Source organism: Myxine glutinosa, chromosome 5, assembly GCF_964187855.1.
Source record: "Myxine glutinosa chromosome 5, kmMyxGlut1.1, whole genome shotgun sequence".
Classification (NCBI taxonomy): Eukaryota; Metazoa; Chordata; class Myxini; order Myxiniformes; family Myxinidae; genus Myxine; species Myxine glutinosa.
The window spans coordinates 21,110,104-21,121,319 of NC_136265.1; the positions used below are offsets into that span (position 1 = coordinate 21,110,104).

General features: G+C 52.3%; 1 protein-coding gene across 1 annotated transcript in view; it reads right to left on the minus strand.

The window, feature by feature from the left end:
• Nucleotides 1–9,639, minus strand: part of LOC144892216 (uncharacterized) — a 256,345-nt gene extending 246,706 nt beyond the window's left edge. Inside the window, exon 1 of the mRNA XM_078777672.1 lies at nucleotides 9,536–9,639. The gene's annotated coding sequence lies outside the window, so the exon portion shown is untranslated. The remainder of the gene's footprint in view (nucleotides 1–9,535) is intronic.
• Between the last annotated feature and the right edge of the window lie 1,577 nt (nucleotides 9,640–11,216).

Sequence of the window (11,216 nt, forward strand, 5' to 3'; positions counted from 1 at the left end):
GTCGCAGAAGTCCTTTGCTGAGGTGCCATAGCTGGTGAGAGAGGTACCCACACCCAGCCAACTGGCATGGTGACAATTGAAGTCGCCACATATGAGGAAGAGAGAGTTGGGATGAGTAGATAGAAGTTGGTCCATATTATCAGCGAGATGAGATGGAGTCATGACTGTTTGGTGGACGATACAACACACATATGAACAAGAGGTAGGAGCGAAGGGGAAGCCGTAGCCAGAGGTATTCCTGGGGGTGAGGTGGAGAGAGTGCAGTGCAGGGCGAGTGAGGAAGAGAGTTTTTGATAAAGATAGCAACCCTACCTCCAGGACGAGGCTTAGGTCTATCATACTGGAGGAGGGAGTAACCCAGGAGAGATACTAAGGAATCAGACATCATGAAGGAGGAAAGTTTCTGTTAAGCAGATCACGTCTGGTTTGTCAGAAGCAACCTGCATGGAGAGATCAGTTAAGTTTGAACGAAGGCCCCGGATGTTTGAGGTCCATACCGTTAATGAAGAGGAAGGGGGAGCATCGGATACAGAACAGGGGGGAGGAGGGGTAGGGTAAGATGTGTAAGAGGTGGAAGAGGTAGGGAGAGCTGTTGAAGGTGTGTCAGAGATTTCAGAATAGCTCGGAGAAAGGGAAGGATGGGGCGGACAAAAGGTTTGATGGTGATTGGGTGAGGCACAATGAGGTGTTATTTGAGGAGGGGGAAGAGCGAGGCAGAAGGTTGGGGGAGATGGAGGTGACAGTTGGAATGGGGAAGAAGCGGGGAGGATGCTTTGAGGAGGAGGGGTGAGAGGGGGGAAATAGAGAAGAAATGAGGGTGGGGAGATTTGAAAGGGAGGGGCTAGGGGGGAGTCTGGGAGGGGAGGGGTGAGGGGGAGTCTTGGAGGGGAGGGGTGTGGGGGGAGTTTCGGAGAGAATGGGGCAAGGGGGGAGATTTGAAAGGGATGGGTGATGGGGAGGATTTGGAGGGGAGGGGCAAGGGGGAATATTTGAAAGGGATCGGATATGGGGGAGATTTGGAGGGGAGGGATGAGGGGGGAGTCTTGGAGGGGAGGGGTGTGGGGGGAGTTTAGGAGGGAAGGGAGCAAGGGGGGAGATTTGAAAGGGATGGGTGATGGGGAAGATTTGGAGGGGAGGGGTGATGGGGAAGATTTGGAGGGGAGGGGTGATGGGGAAGATTTGGAGGGGAGGGGTGAGATTGGATTTTAGAAAGTGTACGATTAATGGGAAATGAACATTTATTGCAAAATTAGTTTCTTGTGACCTTCGAGTCAAAAATACGTTTAAGGACGCTGGAGGGGGGGGGGGGGGGGTGGAGGGCAGGAGAGTTTAGGGAATGTAGAAAAGAGGCACTGCAAGAGATGGAATTTTTTTGGGTGATGAATAGATTTCGTGAGCAAGTCGAAAGCAACCTTTTGAAGAAGAAGAAGAAAAAGATGTTATAATATATGACAGAATACAGAACTAAAGGGGAAAGATTAAACATTTTAACTTTTAACAGTGAAAACTATCTGGGGAAATGGGGGAGAAACACGTGGTCAAAGAACGAACGAACGAATAAACGAATAAGAACAGAGAAGGAAATGTTTTTTTTGATTTTTTTGTTTGTTTTGAGTTGAGATTTTAAACAAGGAAGTAGGCTATGGGGTGAAAAGACTGGGAAAAACAGAGAACGAACGTTATTGGAGCACAAACGACGGACCGCTGAGAGAAAAACAAAGCCTCAAGGTTGGACACTGTACAAGGCCTCAAAAGACAGACACGAATTAACACGATTTTCCATACAGGTATGAAAGATTTACACTGAGAATCTTCCTCGGGACACACTATACGTACACACACCATAAAATAAATACAGTTATAACGAAAATACAAAAGGGGAACAATTACTTAACTTCGATTTCGATGGAGAGCGTGGACAGCTGCGAATAAACGAAACCTCGCCGGCAAGACCGGAAGCGGAAGAGACACGCCAGAGACAGACATAGACGGGCACGCCAGAGACAGACACAAACGGACAGACACAGCCGGACAGACACAGATTACACACATGGACATACAAAACATGTTTTTTATTTTCCTCTCACTGCAATTGTCTCACTCACACGTTCCAAAGCGTCTCCACTTTCCTGGAAGTTAAACTTTTCAGGTTCAACACGCATAATCCTGTCATCCCAGAAACTAGGTTTGTGCTTGGATGGGAGACGTATACATCGAAGGCTGGGTGTTGTACGCTTCGCACGGCAGAGACGGGCACAGACCGGCACAGACCGGCACGCCAGAGACAGGCACAGACCGGCACGCCAGAGACAGGCACAGACCGGCACGCCAGAGACAGGCACAGACCGGCACGCCAGAGACAGGCACAGACCGGCACGCCAGAGACAGGCACAGACCGGCACGCCAGAGACAGGCACAGACCGGCACGCCAGAGACAGGCACAGACCGGCACGCCAGAGACAGGCACAGACCGGCACGCCAGAGACAGGCACAGACCGGCACGCCAGAGACAGGCACAGACCGGCACGCCAGAGACAGGCACAGACCGGCACGCCAGAGACAGGCACAGACCGGCACGCCAGAGACAGGCACAGACCGGCACGCCAGAGACAGGCACAGACCGGCACGCCAGAGACAGGCACAGACCGGCACGCCAGAGACAGGCACAGACCGGCACGCCAGAGACAGGCACAGACCGGCACGCCAGAGACAGGCACAGACCGGCACGCCAGAGACAGGCACAGACCGGCACGCCAGAGACAGGCACAGACCGGCACGCCAGAGACAGGCACAGACCGGCACGCCAGAGACAGGCACAGACCGGCACGCCAGAGACAGGCACAGACCGGCACGCCAGAGACAGGCACAGACCGGCACGCCGGAGACAGGCACAGACCGGCACGCCGGAGACAGGCACAGACCGGCACGCCGGAGACAGACACAGACCGGCACGCCGGAGACAGACACAGACCGGCACGCCGGAGACAGACACAGACCGGCACGCCGGAGACAGACACAGACCGGCACGCCGGAGACAGACACAGACCGGCACGCCGGAGACAGACACAGACCGGCACGCCGGAGACAGACACAGACCGGCACGCCGGAGACAGACACAGACCGGCACGCCGGAGACAGACACAGACCGGCACGCCGGAGACAGACACAGACCGGCACGCCGGAGACAGACACAGACCGGCACGCCGGAGACAGACACAGACCGGCACGCCGGAGACAGACACAGACCGGCACGCCGGAGACAGACACAGACCGGCACGCCGGAGACAGACACAGACCGGCACGCCGGAGACAGACACAGACCGGCACGCCGGAGACAGACACAGACCGGCACGCCGGAGACAGACACAGACCGGCACGCCGGAGACAGACACAGACCGGCACGCCGGAGACAGACACAGACCGGCACGCCGGAGACAGACACAGACCGGCACGCCGGAGACAGACACAGACCGGCTTGCCGGAGACAGACACAGACCGGCACGCCAGAGACAGACACAGACCGGCACGCCGGAGACAGACACAGACCGGCACGCCGGAGACAGACACAGACCGGCACGCCGGAGACAGACACAGACCGGCACGCCGGAGACAGACACAGACCGGCACGCCGGAGACAGACACAGACCGGCACGCCGGAGACAGACACAGACCGGCACGCCTGAGACAGACACAGACCGGCACGCCGGAGACAGACACAGACCGGCACGCCGGAGACAGACACAGACCGGCACGCCGGAGACAGACACAGACCGGCACGCCGGAGACAGACACAGACCGGCACGCCGGAGACAGACACAGACCGGCACGCCAGAGACAGACACAGACCGGCACGCCAGAGACAGACACAGACCGGCACGCCTGAGACAGACACAGACCGGCACGCCTGAGACAGACACAGACCGGCACGCCGGAGACAGACACAGACCGACACGCCGGAGACAGACACAGACCGGCACGCCAGAGACAGACACAGACCGGCACGGCAGAGACAGGCACAGCAGAGTGTTACGTGGTCCTCCCGGTGACGACCTGGTCTCGGTGACCCCCGGACCGTGAGAGGAACTCCGCCAGAAAGATCTATGATTTATACGCTTTCGTAACGCAATCAATATGAATTCCAGTCAATAAGAAACCCCACACCAAGGATCCGGATTAATCAATAATATATTCCCCAATCCATCAACAACCATCAACAATCAATCACCCATTACTAAGATGGCCATCTTATATATGTCCCCCCTTTCCCCACTCACGACCCCTCGATAGTCACTGTCCCTCACAATGTCTCTGGGCCCCTCCAGACCAAGGTGAAGGTCGACTTCTCTGCACACGGGCGGTTGAATGGACCCCTGGCTGACGTGCTCCAAACGTGCACGTCACGTACCGGGACCTGCTGCTGCAGCGCACACCTCCTTGCAAATCAAAGCGGGCAAAGCAAAGCGCGGCTCGCAAAGCGCGCGAGGCCCAAGGTGCGACCCGTACACGCCCTCGGAGGCGAACAGTGCCGGACGCTTGGTTCCTTCCAGGAAGCCACGGCAATCTGACACGTAACAGGCAATCACCCCGCACAGGTAGCTCCTCTCGCCTTGCGGGCGTTTCAAACTCAGCGTTCTCAACGCAAATCAATATCGACACCGCTCGCGTCGGAGCTGGGCGAGGAAGAGGAAGACGGCCGCTTCTCCCGCCTCGTGTCTTTTTTTCTTCCGTTTCCGGTCTCCTTTTCCCCAGAAGGGCTCCTGACCCTTTAATCACAACAACCTTTAATAGAATATACATTAATAAGAAATGACCTGAATAGTAATTCACATAAATTCACATAAATCCGTAACACTCCCCCCCTTCAAGAAAGAAAGTTTGAACGCAGCGAAAACTTTCTTTGCCGGCCAACTTTGATAAACCAACCAGATAACTCACACCCCCAAATCCTCAGTCCCCCCCAGGCACAATTATCACTTAAAAATAAAGCAACAAAATTTCACAAAAAACCCCAGATTAATTCACTCTGGACAAAGCGTCAGCAACTTCTAGTTGCTCTTGGATGGAGGCCCAGCTGAGTACTCACTACATGGACGCCTTAAGGAATGTGGGGTTCACGGTTAGTCCGGGGAGGAAAGTTCATTACATGGACGCCTTTAAGAACGTGGAGTTCACGGTTAGTCCGTGCAGGAACGTTCCCTACCGGGACGCCTTTTAAGAATGTGGCGTTCACGGTTAGCCCGTGTAGGAGCCCAGGCTCGGCGGCTCCGCCGTATATAGAGTGCTTCAACTTCTCCGGACTCCTAACAGTTACAGTGGGACCCCTTGTCCCCGCAGACCTGACTGGCGGTCTCCTTCTCGGCCAGTCCTCTGCCAATCATTCTTTCGGGAGATGCCGTAACTCTGGGAGTCTCCATAGTAATATCGGCGGCTGCCAACACCAAAACTACCGCCAAGTGGTCCTCTTCTGTAGACCTCTCGACGCCTACGAAATGCCTTCCCTACTGTTATGGTCCGACCTTCCAAATCCTTACCATTCCAATTCTTCTCTGCCTCCCTGGCGTCTCTTGTGCTTGCAAACATGACAAAGCCGAACCCTCTTGACCGTTGCGTTTCCCTGTCTTTTACCACCCGCACTTCCACCAGCGGCCCATATCTGTTGAAGACAGAGGTCAGAACTTCTTCCTCTGTGTTGAAGTTCAGTCCCCCTACAAATAACTTGGAACTTTTGTCGCCATCCCGAGCTGGTGTGGTGTTATTTTCCCTGCTGTGCTCTTTACCAACCCTCGGGTTACCATAAATTTGCCCCCCGGCCAAATCATTCCCGATAATCACAGATACTCCCTCTACAGGAAGTGTGGCTTGTAAACCGACGGTGACCGGTCCTGACACCAAATCGGATTCCAAATGGATGACATGAAGTGGGGCATTAACACAGCCACCGATCCCTTGTAACCGAACACTATCACCAGTTGCGGTACTCTTTGATGTCCTCATGGACACACTGTTGAAATTCCTCCACCAGGATCAAGTCACGCAATGCTTCGAAGTCGTTCCCGACTCCTTTTGACTCACACCACCGATCAAACATGTTTTCTTTCACTCTGGCAAACTCCACATGGGTCTCACTCTCCCTCTTCCTGGCATTCCTGAATTTTTGCCGGTAAGCTTCAGGAACCAACTCATGGGCTTTGAGGATGTGCTTCTTCAATACCTCATAATCTGCACATTGGTCCATTGGTAGCGCCGAATAAATCTCTTGAGCTTTACCCACCAGCACACTTTGCACTAGTATGGTCCAGGCCTCCTCCGGCCAGTTTAACTGTCGAGCCACTTTCTCAAAGTGTGGAAAAAATTTAGCGACTTCCTTTTCACTGAAGGGTGGAACCAGCCTCACATGTCTGCCCACATCCCAGGTGTTCTGGCTAGGTGTCGACCCCGTCAGCAAGGGTGGTACCTCTCCCCGTTCTCTCATTAAATCCAGCTCCTTGAATTTAATTTCTTGCTGAAGCGCCAGATCACGTTCCTTCAACTCCCTCTCGGCTTTTCTCTCCTCTGCTTCGAGTTCCCTGGCAGCTCTCCTCTCCTCTGCTTTTCTCCCTTCTAACCTTTCCTGGAGTTCTCGTTCCACTCTCCTTTCCTCTGCTTGTTTCTCTTCTCTCCTCTCTTCTGCTTTCCTTTCCTCTTCTTTGATCCGTTCCTGGCTCCGTAATTGCAACGCCAGTTTCCGGAGCTCAACGTCTTCTGGTTCTTCGGGTAGCCATTCCCAGGCTAACTCGTCCCATGTTCCTAACCCCACCGTAGACTGTATCACCGTGGTCTGCAACTCTGCCTTCCTCAAATTAGTTCGGACCTCCAAGTTAAAATGTTTGGCCAATTTCAAGAGGTCCGATTTTAGTAATACTCGGAACTGTGCCTCACTAGGGGTTACCGCAAAGTTCTGTGCCACAAACGCCATGGTGACTACTGGAAACACCTGTTAACCTTCACCCCAGAAATTTCCAACAAAGAAAAGCAACAGTATTACTATTATTGCTATTTTTTTTTTTTTTTTTTTTGTTGTTGTTGTTTTGGCGACAGAGCAAAACAATTTTGGGAACGTTGGAAAAGTTCCCACTCTTGGGAATTCTTTCCCGGACTAAAATTTAGAAAATTTTATACATCCCTGACGTAGACCCAATTGCGAATCCACAAATTGTAATTTGGACGAGCCCCCAATTTCTGTTACGTGGTCCTCCCGGTGATTACCTGGTCTCGGTGACCCCCGGACCGTGAGAGGAACTCCGCCAGAAAGATCTATGATTTATACGCTTTCGTAACGCAATCAATATGAATTCCAGTCAATAAGAAACCCCACACCAAGGATCCGGATTAATCAATAATATATTCCCCAATCCATCAACAACCATCAACACTCAATCACCCATTACTAAGATGGCCATCTTATATATGTCCCCCCTTTCCCCACTCACGACCCCTCGATAGTCACTGTCCCTCACAATGTCTCTGGGCCCCTCCAGACGAAGGTGAAGGTCGACTTCTCCGCACACGGGCGGTTGAATGGACCCCTGGCTGACATGCTCCAAACGTGCACGTCACGTACCGGGACCTGCTGCTGCAGCGCACACCTCCTTGCAAAGCAAAGCGGGCAAAGCAAAGCGCGGCTCGCAAAGCGCACGAGGCCCAAGGTGCGACCCGTACACGCCCTCGGAGGCGTCGTGGCGAACAGTGCCGGACGCTTGGTTCCTTCCAGGAAGCCACGGCAATCTGTCACGTAACAGGCAATCACCCCGTGCAGGTAGCTCCTCTCGCCTTGCGGGCATTTCAAACTCAGCGTTCTCAACGCAAATCAATATCGACACCGCTCGCGTCGGAGCTGGGCGAGGAAGAGGAAAACGGCCGCTTCTCCCGCCTTGTCTTTTTTTCTTCCGTTTCCGGTCTCCTTTTCCCCAGATGGGCTCCTGACCCTTTAATCACAACAACCTTTAATAGAATATACATTAATAAGAAATGACCTGAATAGTAATTCCCATAAATTCACATCAATCCGTAACAAGAGACAGGCACAGCAGAGACAGGCACAGACCGGCACGGCAGAGACAGGCACAGACCGGCACGGCAGAGACAGGCACGCCAGAGACAGACACAGACCGGCACGCCAGGGACAGACACAGACCGGCACGCCAGAGACAGACACAGACCGGCACGCCAGAGACAGGCACAGGCACAGACCGGCACGGCAGAGACAGGCACAGACCAGCACGGCAGAGACAGGCACAGACCGGCACGGCAGAGACAGGCACAGACCGGCACGGCAGAGACCGGCACAGGCCGGCACAGGCCGGCACGGCAGAGACAGGCACAGGCCGGCACGGCAGAGACAGGCACAGGCCGGCACGGCAGAGACAGGCACAGGCCGGCACGGCAGAGACAGGCACAGGCCGGCACGGCAGAGACAGGCACAGGCCGGCACGGCAGAGACAGGCACAGGCCGGCACGGCAGAGACAGGCACAGGCCGGCACGGCAGAGACAGGCACAGGCCGGCACGGCAGAGACAGGCACAGGCCGGCACGGCAGAGACAGGCACAGGCCGGCACGGCAGAGACAGGCACAGGCCGGCACGGCAGAGACAGGCACAGGCCGGCACGGCAGAGACAGGCACAGGCCGGCACGGCAGAGACAGGCAGAGACAGGCACAGGCCGGCACGGCAGAGACAGGCACAGGCCGGCACGGCAGAGACAGGCACAGGCCGGCACAGGCCGGCACGGCAGAGACGGGCACAGGCCGGCACGGCAGAGACGGGCACAGGCCGGCACGGCAGAGACGGGCACAGGCCGGCACGGCAGACAGACACAGACCAGCACGGCAGAGACAGACAGACACGGCCTCGCAGTTCTGGAATTCCAGATTAATTTCCTCGAGTCCAATTTAAGCAAGGATGGAATCTCAGTGGGAAGATAAACCAGGAATGTTACATTTTAGACCCACAGGATCTTTTTGATATTTCTAGATTACGAATCAGGTTTTCCATCGACATTTAAGTTGTGAACGTTAAATATCCACCAGAAGAGGGAAAGTAGATAATTGTACATCGTTACGGTAGGTACATCGTACATACATAATTGTACATCGTTACAGTACATCGTACATACATAATTGAATTGTACATCGTTACGGTACATCGTACATACATAATTGTACATCGTTACGGTACATCGTACATACATAATTGTACATCGTTACGGTACATCGTACATACATAATTGTACATAATTGTACATCGTACCCTTGTTACACCTCGTCATTTACAGGTCACATTGGATATACAAATTAATTATAAACACTTTCTGACTGATTTGTAGTTAAAATGAAGAAAGAGGTTTAATCATCGTTGTGGGAAGTTTCGTGATGACGTGAAATGAAATAAAACAACGTGGTGAATGAAACACAACGAGTGAAAAAACACCTCATTAAATGAACAATCAAATACCTCATCGTACATTAATGAGAGGTAAAATGAGAATCTCAGAACAAACCTCTTCAGATCAAACCACATGAACCTTCGTCACAGGAACAGTTACAGTACGACGTTCAGGGGAAGATGAAGATCAACCAGAAGTTCTTTGTCCGTAACAGAGTCTTCTTCCTCTTCTTGTTTGGTGGTGTTTTCACTGCCGTCGCGAGGATCTATATACGCCACGTACCTAAATACTTCGGATATGGATACTGGAGGTTTATAATTATATTACTTGCTCCGTTCCTTTAATACATTTTAAAACTGATTTGTAGGATCGAGGATACTTCTGAGTTCGACGGAGAAATCCAATGGGTGGACCTGACCACGTGATACCCACGTGACGGACAGTGTGCGGTCGACGCGATCTGAGCTCCTCATGCCGAGGGCAGAAAGAGAAAACATGATCCAAATCCTCGGGAACCTCACACCGGCCACACAACCCCGTCGGGTGACGTCATATCTGATGTTGGTGGTGGTGGAAGTTGAGAGAACAGTGTCCGAATCGAAGCTTACGTAAGATTGTCCGATCCCTTCGGGAGAGCCGAGGAAACGAGCCAGAGAATTGAACCAAATGGTGAACCTCGTGGCACCATCTCCCCTTGGTGGAGAAAACTCCCATTGAGATTTACATTCATTGTTGATTTGATTAAATTACTAGTACCGACTGCAAAGCCGCAATGAGCCGGCGAAGCCAAAGCCTCTTGCCACTATTTTACCCATCACTATGGTATCAGTAGGTTAGGTCGTTGGTAGTAGGTAGGTGTAGTAGGTACCGTACCTGGTAAGACTTGGTAAAACTAAAAGAGAAGAGCAGACAGTCCTCCCCAATACCTGCATACCTCTTGCCACTATTTTACCCATCACCATGGCATCAGTAGGTTAGGTAGTTGGTAGTAGGTAGGTAGTTGGTAGTAGGTAGGTGTAGTAGGTACCGTACCTGGTAAGACTTGGTAAAAGAGAAGAGCAGACAGTCCTCCCCAATACCTGCATACAATAAATGTCACAAGAAGCCTAAGGTAGTAACGATACGATGTGCTAGCTTAAGGCCTATTTTAAGAAGTAGGAAAATTCTCAAGCTCAAACAGTGAAAAAAACATGACCCATCACCAGGGACATCTACTGCAGCATATTCCCCAAAAGAAGACAATGGTGTCACATCCGATGGCTTTACTTGGTGCAACGTAAAAACCTCTCTCAAGTTACCACGGACTGTTGTCGAATCATGTTTCAGTGATGATAGCACTGGTGGAGGTTGTACCATTTTTCCTTTCATTTCGGTTCTTGTTCTTTCTCCGTAACAGACAACAGTGCCCAAAGCAATGACGATTTAGCTGAGGAAATTTGAGCATATGATGAGAACTATTTCGAGCAGTATATGCTTACGCGTGATTCGGTTGTTTTCACCAACCTCGTTCCCGGCGTCGCAGACGTGTCGAGGGCGCTGGTAAGATGTCCTGTGTCGAGGGCGCTGATTGGCTGATTCGGTTCTCCAACGGCCACGAGATTTCTAAAAAATAATTTTTCGTCAATGTGAGAATATTTGACGCCGTTTTCACCGTCCGAAACGCGTAATAAGCTTATAAAAAAATATTTTTTCAAATGCTCGAATCTCATTGGTTTTGGTCTTTGATGACGATTTTCGTTGAAGAAAACGAGGTTGGTCTTAACGTATTTTAATTACTAATGAGAGGTTTCATTAG